The 16,314-nt window shown below is 40.8% G+C and overlaps 1 pseudogene; it reads left to right on the top strand.

Moving 5' to 3' along the window:
- Positions 1-1,085: 1,085 nt before the first annotated feature.
- LOC123380777 lies at positions 1,086-1,975 on the top strand (annotated as a pseudogene).
- Positions 1,976-16,314: the final 14,339 nt, after the last annotated feature.

Genomic DNA, 16,314 nt, shown 5'->3' on the forward strand with positions numbered 1-16,314 from the left:
ATTTTCAGAGTTGGAGGCATCTGGAGGAGGGAGACGGATTCCAACATCAAAAAATCTGGTATTGGTTTCCCAGGCTGCGTGGCTTCCAGTGTGCAGGGGGCTTTCTAGAGGCTAGGAGTATGTCAGGAGACACAACCACACACAATCTAATTTCATCTTGATGGCTCTCATACTGCCGCTGCTACAAATGGTTCAAAGAAGGGGGAAAGAAGTTTATCGTTCTACTTTTGTTTTTACCAACCGGACATGTAAAAATAAACAAGAGCTGCTTGCTACGGTGAAATGTTAGTTAAAACCACATGGAATATGGAATGAAATGTCACAAAGTTTTGCTTTTTTTTTCCTGTAGAGCATTCTAACTAGGTGAACCCCAAATCACATTTGTCAATCTCTATTTAAAACTGGAAAAGGCTTTCAGGGCCAAATATTAGAATTTTCTGGATTGGAGGCTGTAGTTCTACAGCCTCTGAAGAAATGTACATGAACACGTGGAAAAAAAATCATATGAAGCATTCACAAAAGTCAACACTAATATATGTTTAGAAAAGAATCCCAGCAACATTGGAATAAGAGTCTTCTTAGATGTGATAAAGCTAGTCTCCCAAAGTCCTATATCAAATATCATTCTTAATGGTTAAATATTAAAAATATTTGCGTTAAGGCTATGAAATATAAAAAGAGACCCATTACTATGGCTTTTGTGTCACATTGCTTTTCAGAACCTAACTAAAATAATAAGACAAGGGGAAAAGGACAAAGAGTGAGAAGAACGTGACAGAACTATTATAATTTACGGTCAATGTGTTCATCCTCAAAAAAATCCAAGGGAAAAATGGTGACATTACTATAACTAATGATAGAGTGGTCTTTAACACCGGCAATAGCAAAATTATTATTTAAAAATTGATAAAAAATCAAGGTAACTATATGAGTATGTGGTTATCTGCACAATGTGTGGGTCTGCTGCTGATACTCCCTCTTACTAGCTCTGGGTAACTGGATACAATACTTAAATTCTCCAGTTGCCTCATCTGTAAAACAATTTTTAAAATATTGGGCTCATATATTTGGGACTTCCTCAACTTACCGGCCCAACCCGGGAGCACTGCAAAGATGGAGTGGTGACCATTGGCTGTATGGGTTTCCCAAATGTGGGAAAATCCTCGCTGATCAACGGGCTGGTGGGGCGGTAGGTCGTGAGTGTCTCCAGAACCCCCGGCCATACCCGATACTTTCAGACCTACTTTCTCACCCCGTCTGTGAAGCTCTGTGACTGCCCTGGACTCATATTCCCCTCCCTCTGCCCAGGCAGTTGCAGCTGTTGGCGGGGATCTACTCCATTGCCCAAATCCAGGAGCCACACACCGCAGTGGGCTATCTGGCCTCTCGAATCCCTGTGCAGGTCCTGCTTCACCTGCACCACCCAGAGGCCAAGGATCCCTCAGCAGAACATCCCTGGTGTGCCTGGGACATCTGTGAAGCCCGGGCAGAGAAACGTGGTTATATGATAGCCAAGGCAGCCTGGAATGATGTGTACAGAGCAGCCAATAGCCTCCTGCAGCTGGCACTGTATGGCCGCCTCAGCCTGTGTTTTCAGCCGCCAGGCTACAGTGAACAGAAAGGCAACTGGGAGTCCCATCTGGAGACCACAAAGCTGGTGGTTTTGCAGGGCAGGGTGGGGCCAGCAGGTGACGAGGAGGAGGAGGAAGAAGAAGAGCTGAGCAGCTCCAGTGAGGAGGAGGGAGAGGAGGACCGAGATGTGGATGAGGAGGGGGAAGGGGATGAGGACACCCCAACTTCAGCTCCAGGGTCCAGCCTGGCTGCCCGAAACCCTTAACGCCCTACTGGGTGAGGACGAGTGCTGAGTCCTTGCCCTGCGCCATCTGCTCCATCCAGTATCTCTGCTTTTGGACTGACCTGAGGGTACCTCCCCTCTGCCATCCCAATTGTGAATAAAGATTGTCTGCATTGTAAAAAAAAAAAAAAAAAAAACACCTATGGCACTAGCATGAAGTCTGAAATGCAGTAACTGTTCAATATTAGATGCCTTCTCCTTGAAGATGATTGGTCATATGGCTCTTCGTTATATGCAAAGAGAGCTAAATAGATGCATTGAATGATTGAAGAAGACATTCTGTTCAACTAACAGAGGAGCTCCCCATCTCACTCTCAATTAAAACCACAACCCAAGTGCTACCAAGGAAGAAGAAAGAAATGTAAGTCATTTGGGGTTTTGCTCAACGGCCAAAGTGGGCAAAACATCAAAGATCCCTCAGGCTCTCTATTTCGTGTCACTCTGATGGCAATGTAGTAACTTCTCTTGGAAAGGCCTTACCTACCAAGCAAGGAAGATAACTTTTTTTGTGCTCTCTATATTTGTTCCATGGTATTTGAAGTTCTGTGCAAAACCTGTGGAGGAATTTTTCAGCGGCCTATGAAATGAGGGTGGCTTTAACAAGACAACTGAAAATTTGAATAAACGTTTAATTATCTACAAAATTTAATATTATGCCACTTTTTTTCATAGCTAGATTTCATTAAAAATTTTTCACTTTATGGAAAAATAACATTTTGGCTAGATTTTTCTCACTACACAAGTACGAATACATACTCTGAGGAATTCATACAACAATTGCCGACTAATTCTAAATTGGATGGGGGTTCTGGAGACACTCACGACTAATTCTAAATCACCTTAAAGACAAAAATGATTCGAACATCCTTTCAAAAATTTTTCAACAGAGAGTGATATCGAATGTTAGATAGGATGCTTTTTAATTGATCTGATGCACTGTAAGGAAAGTCAGCTACAAAAGGAAGAGCTGGTCTAGGGTTTGGGAAAGAGTTAGAACAGCTGCTAGCAAATCACTTCCCTTAAACTCAAAGAGGTATTGGAAAGATCAAAGAGCATTCCAGGAAATGATGGGCAAAAGGTGCAATACATAACTCAGAGAAATGATACCCGTACCTCATCCTCTACACCTTTGTTCAGAAACCAGTGGAAATGCCAACTGCATTAATTCTGTGGATTGTGCTATTTTATTTGCTTTTCACATGTCTGTCCCACTCACCAAGTAAGACAATAAAATCCCTGAGGTCAGGATTCATAACCACTGTCTCCTTTTATCTCACCTTGGGACATGTAGCAATCACTCAGTATTTACTTCCAAAAACTGAGAATTAAAAGAAGCAGGCACTTTCAAACACATCTGAAAAAAAAAAAAATCCTTCCAAGATTGTTACTAACAACATATGAAAAGAATCTGAAACTTTGAATTGTAAAACGTGGCTGTGAAATTACATTTTCATGAACATCTATTGTTTCTTTGTTCTGTGCCTGAAAATATGTTTCTCCCTGGGATATTAGCATATAACAAATAAATCCTAAAGTACCTTATTTTCCTGCCCAAATGCAGTACTTAACTCTGGTTGATTTCTTAGCTAAAATTACTTACAGGAAGAAAAACTGCCTAAGTGTCTTTGATTATTATAGAATATCTGAGCCCTCATCAAGCAATGCCAACCGTGCTACACAAAAAAACAAAACACACCTCAAATGGCATTGTACTTAAATATGATGATGCTTCACAGTTTGTTTTTGATGAGGAAAACAAGAATTATTATTACTTATATGGATTCCCACCTAAGGATTAATCTTGCTCTATGGATTTCATAACGATGGCATTTATAGCTGTGCTTTTCATAATGAAGGGAAAATCCAGCATCAAACAAGCAATTTGCAATAGTTTATGCACTCCCCCACCTCTGTGAGAGGAGGAGAGTCAACTATTCCAGCTATGATTTTCTAAGATTTTTGTTTCCTAAAGAGGAATTTACCTGAGCTCCCAGAGGGAAGAGATGTGTGCTCAACAAACCCAAGTCATAATGTCCCGGACCATGACTGCAACTGTAACATTTCTTTTGTTTCATTTATTTGTTTGTTTGTTTGTTTGCCACAAAAACGACTCAAGAATAGTCTCAGGCTTCTGTTGGAGAACAGGAAAGAACCAACTGTATCAGCTGTAGTTCCATCATCCCTCCCCAGCACCAAACCCCACCAAACAACACACACTAAACCAGAATGGAAATGTTTGCAAAAGATGGAGAACTGAGCAGTACCATGAACTGGGTCATTGGCATCTTTGAGGAAACCAGGACAAAAGAAAGAGGGGGTTATTGTCTTAGCTAAATTATTCCTCCCGAGCTCTGTGCTCCTAAGAATAGCTTCTATTAATCAGTTTCAAATGACCTCCAGAATCTCCCAGCCCAACTGACACTTGGGACACCTGCAATTCCTCTGAGGTCAGTGGTGTCCAATCTACTCACCACCACAGGGATTTCTCATTCTCTTCTTCTACCTTGCTCATCCACCAAGATTTCAAAGATTGTGTTCATTAAAAAAAAAAAAAAAACACTCATTACATCCAATTAATTAATTAATTTCCACTTCTAATTAAACAGACACAGATAACCACCAAGCAGCATGTCTGAGCAGCATGAGATAAGCAGGGATACCACATTACCATACTGAGTTGGTTTAACTACAGCCCAAAATAAACAATTCTGAGGTCCCTAGCACATGCTATTTCAGGGAGGCTAAAGGTAGTATTCTCACTAGGTTTTCTGAAATACAGAAAATGACTTAGAAACCCTGAGCTTAGAAGCACTGCCTCAGAGTCCCCACAGAAAACTGTGCTGGGGGGGTCCATCCTATAGGACCCATGTGAGCATTGTGACCTCCCCCTCATGTAGATGTCCCAGTGGCTAAACTTGTGTGGATGACTATATCTCAAGATTTTACTGAATATTAAGCATTGTACTGAAAGCTTTCCAAACATTGTCTGAAATGACCAGCAGAGTAACTCTATGAAGTAGGGATTCCATCATTTATTCATCTACCAACTTAACAAAAATTTATAGAGCGTTTATAATATGCAAAGTGCCGTCTGGGCCACTAGGAAATCATCTAAATAGTGCTATTTAGATCATACGCTCAAGAAAGTTATCACTGAGCCCCTGCCTTTTTATCTAAGACCTTAAGGTATTAAACCTGCTTTGACAAGTGAGAAACTGAGGTTCAGAGAGGTTTAGCAAAGAGCCCAACATCACATATCTCCTGAGTAAAATTCCAACTCAGGAGTTAGAGTTGTCAATCTCCAAACCTGTCCGCTTTCTGCTACACCTTGTTGCCTCCCAAGAGGACCTGATAAACACTCCAATTCTGCTCTACATAAGAGGCTGTTGTACTAGAAGTTTCAGCCCAGTTAGGGTGTATAGGGAAGAAGATGTTGCCAAAAAGAGAGATGAAAATAAAGAAAGAAAATTTATAATCATCTTCATTTATGATTAGATAAACCATATCCAGTGGTAAGGGATCCACATTTTTCTTTCTTCATTTCTTTAATCCTTCCCAATTTTTCATGAAAATCAAAATGTCCATTTATTTTTTTCTCAAGGAAAGTAACAAATGGAGTTCTGATTTAATCTCTAGGTACAATAGATTTGCAGAGCCTATCTTTTAAGACATGAAAGACATATGTCCTCAGCAAAATCTAGACCTCTACCCCACACCCCCCAACTATCTCCATAAAGTAGATTCATTAAAAAAAAAAAAACTCAAAAGAAAAAGTGTTCTTGTTGGCTGATTGGGTAATACAGCAAACTGCCTTGATTACAAATGACATTTGGAGAGGTTCTCTCTTCCACTTGGTCATTTTCTCTGAGTGATAAGGTGTTCATTCAGGACACTTCTAAGAGACCAGTCCTAAGGCAGTGAGTTATCTCGATTGATTGTTCACAGGACACTTCCAAGAACGGTTTTATTGAATCCAGGTTTTACTGAAGCTGAAGCACCCAACTATCTTTGAGCACCACAGAAAAAAGTTCTTCCAGTAAATGAAAGGCCATTAGCTTAGAAAGTGAAGCAGGGAAGGCAGTACGTCAGGGGGAGAACAAAGCCTCATTTCTGAGCGCACAGGAAAGAACTGAAGTTCAATTTAAAGAAGGAAGCTCTGTTAAAAACATGCAGGCACCATGATCAGGAAAGATTGATCGTGGCTATTCCTGCTTCTCTTTTCAAAATGGGACAGCTATTAATTTCTCTGATGTACAGGTAGAAAAGCAATCCATCCAATTTCACAATAGTCTAATACAAAGAAGGAGCAGAAACCCAAGACTCCTAAAAGAAGATGTGACTCCGACATGATTCTTCCATGATGGCCTTTAGTGATCTTCCCTTTTGGCACCCCCTTAATGGTATGCTATTGTTAATACTACAAGTATGGTTGCTGGTGGAGTTCACCGAAGTTTAGAACCTGGGCTTTGGAATATTTGACAGACGGGTCTTGACTCTGCCACATTGTAGCAGTGACATGGGATTTTCATGAAAGAGAAGTGGGCCCACTGTTTCTCCAAGGCCTTGAAAATGCCTATACAACATATCTTTCTCCAGCTGGACAAAAAAAGAGAATATATTTTAAACAATGATAGCCAAGATTGCAAAACCAGAGACAGAAAGAGAAAAGGGAAGAAGAGGAGGGGGAAGAGGAGGACAGAAGAGAAAACAAAGAGAGAGAGAAAGATGGCCATAAATCCAGAATTGCAAGGATCGCTAATGATGTGTAGATGGGCACTTGTTTTGCCATTGGTGACATCAACATTTCTCAGAAATGTTCAGCAAGTCTGAGTAGCTGGGAAAACATGAGTTTTTCATGTCATCTAAACCTCAGAGCTTGTGAATCTAAAAGGCATCCTTTCAAAGGTCCTCTTGCTGATAAGTAAGTTTGCTTATAAAAACACACAGTAGACATTGTGGCTGACTTTCTGGTAGCCCCTTCACACAGGTAGGTCATGGTAACTCCATTTGCATGACCACTGAGGACTCCAGAGGCCTATGCCAACTTGAGTTGGCAAGACTCAAGGAGAGGTGCTCAGGGCCCGTGAGCAAGGAAGGTTTCTTCTACACACTGGACATTTTTGAAGAGAGTCTCACCAACCTACCTTGGTAAACCTCAAGGGATATGTTAGGTGAGGACACTGCTTCCAAGGGTAATACCTGAGCTTGAGGAATTTTTCAAGTTTGAAAAAGCTCATACTCACATTATCACATAATTTCACAAGTTATAAAATGAAAAAAAAAGACAACATATTCTTTCTTCATGATGCAGACCACAGAAAATAAAATTTCCTTAGCTAGAGGATATAGACAGATTACAGAATGGTGCCTCTCAAGGGAGAAAATGGAATATCAAAAATTTGGGGCTTCAGCCCTAAGAGACATATTGGTTGGAAAATGGGGAGAAATCCTATTGCTGATACTCAACCCTCTGTTGGTTTGCAAACTGGGTGCCACACACAGTAGGCAAGGAGATACCAAAGAAAGAGGCGGGTCACTCCAGACTGGTCGGAGGCAGGTTTTATAGGCAAGAGAACTTACATATGAGGTTTGTCCTGGGAAACTGCAAGATGAGTAGATCTCCAAGCTGCCTGCCAGAATCTTAAAGTTCATACCGAGACTAACTGGGTTCAGTTGCATATACTATTCAGGTGGTCTCACCAACACCTTTCTCTCTCAACACTGTGTCCTTGAAACTGCTCCCACTCTGGGAACAGTGAGCAGAGCATACATCCCAAGGACAGGGGAGAAAGTGAGGAGCCTCCACTGCCCGGGTTAGCTCACAGGTGAACCAGAGGTCACATTTGCTTGACGACCTTCCTTAACATCCTGGCAGGTCATTTCCTCTCATCAGTGCAAATTCTGTAATTCTGTGAAGTGCAGAGAAGTGGAGGAGGGAAGAAACCAAGCAGGAGAAGAGAAGAAAAAAGGGAAGCAAGAAGGAGAAGAAAAAAAAAGAGAGGACTCCCCAAATATTCACTCCTCAGAGGAAGCCCATATCAACTTGAAGTCCCAACTCAGAGACACATTTCCCGGGCACAGATCAGAACAAGGGAGGTGTACAAGGGAGGAGAGAGGCATTCTAGGTTGAACCAGGGTTACCAGGCTTCAAGCTGTCAGAAGGCTGGTGGAAGAGCCACAGCCTACAATAGCCCTTCACTCCCCCCATCTTGTGCTCAGAGCTTTGTGCAACCTCTCCTGCTGACCTCAATCAATCCATCAATCAATAAATAAAAAGAGGCAATCCCCAGCCCTCCTCTATCCCACTGTATCCCAACAATCACAGGCACAAAAATCTTTGGAGTAAATCAAAAAAACTCTTGAGCATTTTTCAACACCTCTGTGTTCAGAGAACAATGTCACAGACCTGAAAATATATATACAGATACACACACACAAGTCAACCCTATCACAACAGACATGAATGAACATTTGGGATGCTTCTGTTATTTAATATCGGGACCAGTGACTAGTTATTTCTCCAACTATGCTACATTTTACTAATGCAGGATTTGCCCGATAATAAAAATAACGACTTTTTCCTTATTTATTTTTAACTGAGCAGGACTGTATTTACCAGATAAGTGCTCAGCATGCAGTGTATTATTTAATCCTTACAACAATCTGGTGAAGCATTATCATCCTCATTTTATAGGAATAAAGAGAAAGGAAGGAAGGATGGGAACAGAGAAGGAAAAAAAGAGGGAAGGAGAAAACACCTGAAGTTCAGAGGGAGTAAATAGTTTGAATCTGGGAACAAAAAAGGTAAATTAAAGACCTTGTTTTACTTGTGGTAAAACTTCTTAAAAAGGAGACTCATCCTGGAAAGCATTATAATATAAAGAAAAGTTCTTCAGGCATCCAGTTAAAGAAAAAAAAGATGACACATAACTATACAAAATTTCTGGCCTCAAAAATTTACTCTGCAATAAGAAATACTAAAAGGCAATGAAGCAATAATTACAGCTTTGAGAAAGAAAAATTGTAAATTATAAAATTATAACTGTATGACTTTATTCCCTGCTTTTCATATATGAAGCTGACGGGGGGGGGGGGGGATTAATTATGTGAAAGCTCTAAAAATATACCAGCCATTTACCTTTGTCTAAAAGCCTGCTTGACGGTATATTACAGATGACCAAGAATTACATAAAAATTAAAAGAGTCAAGAATAATGGTATCAGTTGGGGCATAAACGACCTGGCTTACTGGCTAGTGGAACCCCCAAAAAGCATAGTACCCAATATATAACAAGAGTCCTGAGGAGAATTCTCCCCTAAGTCAATCCCACTTGATTCTACTGGCAACACTTACTTGTAAGTTTGGGGGAAAAAATGTGGATAGCTAGTATGTTCAATTACGATGATATCTGGATAAAGCCTAATAATAAAAATATTTCTTACATTGTTATGAGAAAAGCCTTAGAGTTGGGCATAAGTTATTTCTCTGGAGGGGCACCTGGGTGGCTCAATCAGTTGAGCTTCCAACTCCTGATTTCAGCACAGGTCTGGATCCCAAGGCCGTGGGATCTGTGCTAAGCATGGACCTGCTTAAGATTCTCTCTCTTCCTCTCTCTCTGTCTCTCTCTCTCTCTCTCTCTGCTCCTTTCCCCTACTCGTGCTCTTTCTCTAAAAAAAAATAAAATATAAAAAGTCTCTCTCTGGAAAAGACCTCCCCTCAGACAGGCTTTCCATCCATTCCATTTTGATTTTCCATCAAAAATCCAATTAAATATTTTTACAAATGCAGAAGAAAGAATATACACAAAAATATCCATGTGTTCATCTTTGAGTAAAGGGAATGATCAGGACAGGCATTTCACTTCCATGTTCCTGTATTTTCCAAATTGTCTTTAATAAACAGGCACTACAGTGTTCTAATGAAAAAAAAAAAACCTTCTAAAATATGTAAATACAAAACAAATTTAAAAAACAAAGATTCATGAAAAAATGCTCAATATCACTCATCAGCAGGGAAATACAAATCAAAACCACAATGAGACACCATCTCACACCTCTCAGAATGGCTAAACATTAATTAATAACTCAGGCAACAACAGATGTTGGCGAGGATGCAGAGAAAGAGGATCTCTTTTGCACTGCTGGTGGGAATGCAAACTGGGGCAGCCACTCTAGAAAACCGTATGGAGCATCCTCAAAAAATTAAAAATACAACTACCCTACGACCCAGTAATTGCACTACTAGGTATTTACCCAAGGGATACAGGTATGTTGTTTCAAAGGGGCACATGCTCCCCAATGTTTATAGCAACGCTATTGACAATAGCCAAATTATGGAAAGAGCCCCAATGTCCATCGATGGATGAATGGATAAAGATGTATACACACAATGAAGTATTACTCAGCAATCAAAAAAGAATGAAATTTTGCCATTTACAACTACGTGGATGGAACTAGAGGGTATTATGCTAAGCGAAATTAGTCAGAGAAAGACAAATATCATATGACTTCACTCATAGAATGTAAGATACAAACAGATGAACATAAAGGAAGGTAAGCAAAAATAATATAAAAACAGGGTGGGGACAAAACATAAGAGACTCTTAAATATGGAGAACAGAGGGTTACTGGAGGGATTGTGGGAGGGGGAATGGGCTAAATGGGTAACGGGCATTAAGGAATCTACTCCTGAAATCATTGTTGCAGTATATGCTAACTTGGATGTAAATTAAAAAATAAATAAAAATTAATTTAAAAATCTTAAAAAAAAACACAAAGATTCAGATTCTGAGATTCTGCTTACATTCTGAGATCTGAATGTACTAGTTTCAAAAAAATGTAAGTGATGACTCTAAAAAAACAGTCCAGTATTCAGTTTAATAAGTAAGACCTGAATCATGAATTTCAAAATACACCAGATTTTAATTTCATTTCATCCCATGAACAAAGATAAGAAAACATACCTTTAGGGAAAAACTTTTATTTAAACATGTTTCAACTATCAGTGATAATAGAAAAGGAAATATTTATGAGTCTGAGTAAAAGAAAGAGAATTCTTTCAAGTTCTTAACGAAAGACACTTTTTTTAGGAGAATTAGCTAAAGGGAAAAAATCGCATAAAGAGCCGAAGAGAAAAATAAATTATTTATCGGCTCTCCTGCAGTGCCTTCTAAACTTTAGATATGCATCAAAAGATGCCTGAAGTGAGCTAATTTCCGCAGCACATTTCCATTTAGAATTACATGGAAGGTTTCAAAACACCTTTGTTCTGTGTGCATGGTACATGTGTGGAAAGATCTTCAGGTTCAATGCTAACCCTAATCATATAACCAGAGCTGTCTTCACAGGGTAAATTTTTTCCTGGAAAGATGTATATAAATCAAATTATATTCGAAGTGAACTTGGGAATTCATGTTACAGTGAATCCTTTGGGAAACCAAGAATCCTTGAATAATATGAAAAAAAATAACCCATTACATTATCCATCTGGCAAGCTTAAATGTTTTTCATATTTGCTTTCTTCCAAAGGGACATGTTTGGACAATATGCAGAGAAACCACTGACAAAATCTGTTACTTATATTAGAGATTAGAACTTTCAATTTAAGAACAAAGAACATTTGACTAGTTAGAACAATGGAGTAGAACTAAGACAAAACATACCCAGCCCCAATAGAGGTAAGCAATACTTAAATTTGTTTCCCATGTTAAGAATTTTTATCATACAACTAACTTAAGACTGGATTTTCTCTTTTATTTTAATTGATGGCACCTGTAAGTCAATTGGCACTATTAGGAGATGTATGAGTACCAGAGAGCCTTAAAAGGGTAATTATTTTCAGACCACTCATGTATTTTTAAATATTTAATGTAGAATTCAAAATATAATTTGCCTTGTGTGTTTGACATTTTGTCAGAGAAAACACAAATGCTTCAAAACAATGAGACTATCAACTGTGATTACAACAAATTAGAATCACATCTTCAGTCTCCTCCCCTGGGGTTGTTTTGGGACCAAGACAAACACAGCTCAAGAAATTAAATTGCAATAGCTAATTTGCCTTGACATTGAGCAAGAAAAACTGGAGAAGGCAAAATTACCCTGGGTCACCTGAACCAGGAGCGCTGCTTCCTCAGGTTAGCTGAGGCCTGTCACCTGCCACTGGAAGCTGGGGGCATACAAGAGCCCTGAAGATACAACTTTTGGGTTGGGTGGTCCACTCCCCAGTGCTCCAAATCTTTATTTGAAACACCCACCGGGTCTTGAGAGTGACCACTTCCTTGGGGCAGATAACATGATATGTTATATGAGTGGGGAAGGAATGCTGAACTTGTTATTAATAACAACAGCAGTCATGTGTTATGTGTTATGTTCCTCTATTGGGACTCTTCATGGGCTAGGCTTTCTGCATAGTTTACCTCACTTGTTCCTCACAACATTGTTTTGAAGAAGGTATTACTAACTCCATTTTACTCTTAAGAAAACTGGGGCCGTTAAAGCGATTTGCCAAGGAAACATAGGTAGTGGATGACAAAAGAGAGTTTTTCTCTATCATATTTGAGTCCTAAACCCAGGATTTTTCCAATATGCCAAGCTTCACAAGAATTGAACGATCAAGCATTCATGCCAGTTGTGGTAGCCAGCCTCCAAGATGGCCCCAGGGATCCCAACTTCCTGGTATGCACACCCTTGCAGAGTCTCCTCCCACACTGCACCAGGGTTGATCTCTATGACCAGTCACCTATGGCAGAAGTGATAATATATCACTTTTGAGATTTGGTTGTAAAAGACTGTGCCTTGCCTTTTGGGTTCAACTCTCTGGTCTTTTGCCAGCTGCCATGTTGTGAATAACCATAGGAAGAAGTCCACTGGTGAGGAACTAAAGCCTCTGGCAACAGCCAGTGAGTAACCAACGTATGCCAGCAACCACATGAGTGAGCTTGGAAGCATATTCTCTGGCCCTGATCAATCCTTGAGATGACTGCATGTCTGAACAATAGCTTGACCACAACCTCATGAGAGACCCCGAGACAGAACCAACCATTTAAGCGTCTTCCAAATTCCTGACCATGAGCAACCGTGTGCCATAATGTTTGTTAAGCCGCTAAGCTTTAGGGTAACTGGTTCCACACATAACAAAGACACCAATGTACATGCACTTTCATGAAGACGATTGAGATGCAAAACCCTATCTGCCATAGTGTACTAATAGTACTAAATAACATGTGACAAATGTAAAAGCAGAAGAATAACAGGGCCCCAGCCCTCAAAGTAACTATGAGCTAGAAGGAAAGAGGAAAACATATATGTAGTTAGATCACAAATATTTTCAAAAATTTTTCTGCAGTTTTCTCTTGGGTTTTTCTGTATACAGTATCTTCTCCCTAGTTAGCCCAAATTATCTAACCAGATGCTTTGGGGTATTAGGATTATTACAGAAGAGCTACAAAGAGAAAGAGAGGGTTATAATTAAGCTTCTTAAATTCAAAATAGGATTTTTTTTTTTTTTGCAAGATAATTGGTTATGAGCCAGACATTGTTGAGAATGAAACAATTTTCTAAATCCTTTTAGCTCCCATTTACCATATCAAGGGCTAGTCCTGGCATATCAAATCATAGATTTTCTTCTATAATGTAGGGAATATAACCTTCTACCTATGTAGGCTGCCCAGAGCAGAAGGAAGATATGACACAGGAGAAGAAAAAGAAAATTCGGTCTATAGTGGACACTGTGGTTCTCCAGACCCATCCTCCTCAGGACTGAAAAACCTACCTTGAAGCTACAGAGAGTAATACTGGCAGATGGCCCTCTGCTATGTACCTTTAGCCTCAGCTAAAGGGTCACCTTGCCCAGGCTATGCCTCCTTTGCAGGTCAGCTCCCATCCAATAACTAGTAGACGTAGGGCAGTAGAAAGACTTAGCCCTCCTGCTTCAACTCAGGACAATTCTGAAGGGCCATTCCTGGCTTTCCATGGGACAGGCTGGGACCACTGAGACCACATCAGAGCCCAACTTCTCCCTCTGCCCAGTCAGGCTTCCTTCCTTTTCCTTCCACAGATGGTAATCCCTAGAAGATTCCCTAATAAACCTTCTGCAAACTAATCTACATCTTGGTGTCTGCTTTCCAGAGAACACAACCTGTGGCATGATCCCTTTGGGCCCAGTGGACTTTGGGTAGAAGGGTAGAAGTACATCTATAGCATCAGACAGATGTCCTCAACCACAAAGTCCAGGAGGGGAAGAAGCTTCTGGACACCTCATTAGCAAATGGCCTCTTAGGCAGCTCAGTATTTGGGACCTTGGAGATCACCCTAAAGGCCATGATGCACCAACATGGCAAGCCCCAACACAGCTCGGAGGATAAAGTGGGACAGCTGGGCAAAGAGAAGACCAAGTTTGTTCTCCTAAGATTTTTTGGTTTTCATTGCAGGGAAAATGCTAAGCTGAGAGCCAACAGACCAGCCATGGAGCCCGCCAAGGTCAGGGCTAGGCATGAGGAAAGGGAATGTTCAGAGTAGGGGCCAAGTAATCGATACTCCAGAGTTTCAGAGGAATCTCCAGTCCTGCGATGCCAAGGGGAAGCTAAGGCAGCAAGCCCCAGGCTGAGCTGGAAAAGATAAGATGTAGATTTGCAGCAGACATTAGCAGAGGCTTGGAGCAGAACGGCCAGCTGTAATGCTGGGCCAGCAAACCCATGGCCAGAGAGCCTGCTTCCCCCTCAGGCCTCTCAGGTCACATAAACCAGGCCTCCTTCCCTTCTTTGCCATGGTATTGGAAAGGAGGAAGAAGGGAGCATGGAAGTCTAAAGACTGATGTATTAAGCTGAGTCATCCAACAGAGACTGCTGTCAGCCTCAGGAAAGGTGATATGTTTCAGGGGTGAAGGGTCCCATGACACACGGTAATTGAAAGTGTTTTCTAAATAGCAAAGCACATTACAAAGTATACATTTGTAAAATATATTCGGTTATCAAGATACCTACCCTCTTCTCTTTGGCATTTCTAATTGTCTCAGTCCACCGGGACTATTTGGGCTGTGCGGCTCTTGCACTGAATCCCATCTTACAAATTAGCCCTTATCAGTAACGAGGAGGATATTTCGGCCCCTATCTGCTGTTACCTTATTTTATTTCTCAACCTGATCATAGCTCAGACAGGGAAGAAGGTCGGAGACCCAAGAAGGCAGCTCACATTTCAAGAGTTATCTTCCCGGGGTGCCTAGCTGGCCCAGTTGGGAGAGCATGTGACTCTTGATCTCAGAGTTGTGAGTTCAAGTCCCAGGTTGAGCATGGAGCCTACTTAAAATAAAAAATTTAAAAATATGTATATTAATGAAGAGTTTTCTTCCTATTGCCTACAAGTTTACTTCCCAACTAGGAAAGACTACCAATGACCAGTTAGTTGTCCAACCGAAGCAGTTTCTCTCCAGCTGAGGTCATCTGCCACTAAATCACCAGGAAGGTAGAAGTGGAGGCCTACTTAAAATGCAAATTCTGGGCTCAACCCAGAATTTCTGGATCAGAATAGCTGAAGAAGGAGTGGAGGACAGAGGTACGGCCAGAGGTTTGCATTTGATACTGAGCTTTCCAAGGTGATTTTAAAGCACAGTTAACAAAGCATTACACTAAATAGCCATTACCTGTTCTAAGCAAATCCTAAGTAACCTATAGGATTATGGTGACCAAAGTCAACACACCGAGTGACAGAGGAGACAAAAGCAAATAGGACTCAGGAGCGAAAACTTGCTGTGTTAAGAACTGGCAAGTGCTAGCAAGGAATAACAAGGAAGAAAATATTCATGAGGCTATTAAAGAAATAGATAAATAGCTTTCTCCTATTAGGGATGGTGCTTCAAAGCCAAGTGGCATCAAAGAAGAGGGAACAGGACAAATGAAAGCTGTGGGCTTCAATTATTTATCGGCATGGTGAAAAATGAAATTTGCAGATTCAGAGCCTTTAACGTACTCTAAATAAACTGTTCTTGCCCAGCTAGATTAATTAGTTTGTTAAAAGACCGGGTGTTAATTAGTTGCTTTTACATTGCTCTACCTACCCACAATACAACTGAGGAGTTATCTCCTACTTGTTAATTGCCTATTAACAGCGGGAAGTAATTGCTTTGGAAATTATTCCCCGGAAAGTGCTTAAGGTCTAATGTTGAGAAATGTTATCTGTATACATGGTTGTGTAGGATCCAGAGAGAAGCCCAGATCCTGATGCTTTCTCAGACTGCCTGGGCCACAAAGCAGGCTTCTGTCTTTCTCCTCTAACTGTTCACATCCATTCTTCCAAAACCAGGTACGAGGAGGGGGCACCTGGGTGGCTCAGTTGGTCAAGCATCCAACTCTTGATTTCAGCTCAGGTCTTGATCTCAGTGATTCGCGGGATCGAGCCTTGCATCTGGCTCTGCGCTGACAGCATGGAGCCTGCTTGGGATCCTCTTTCCCCCCTCTCTCCCTC

Source organism: Felis catus, chromosome D2 (assembly GCF_018350175.1).
Source record: "Felis catus isolate Fca126 chromosome D2, F.catus_Fca126_mat1.0, whole genome shotgun sequence".
In the NCBI taxonomy this organism is placed as follows: Eukaryota; Metazoa; Chordata; class Mammalia; order Carnivora; family Felidae; genus Felis; species Felis catus.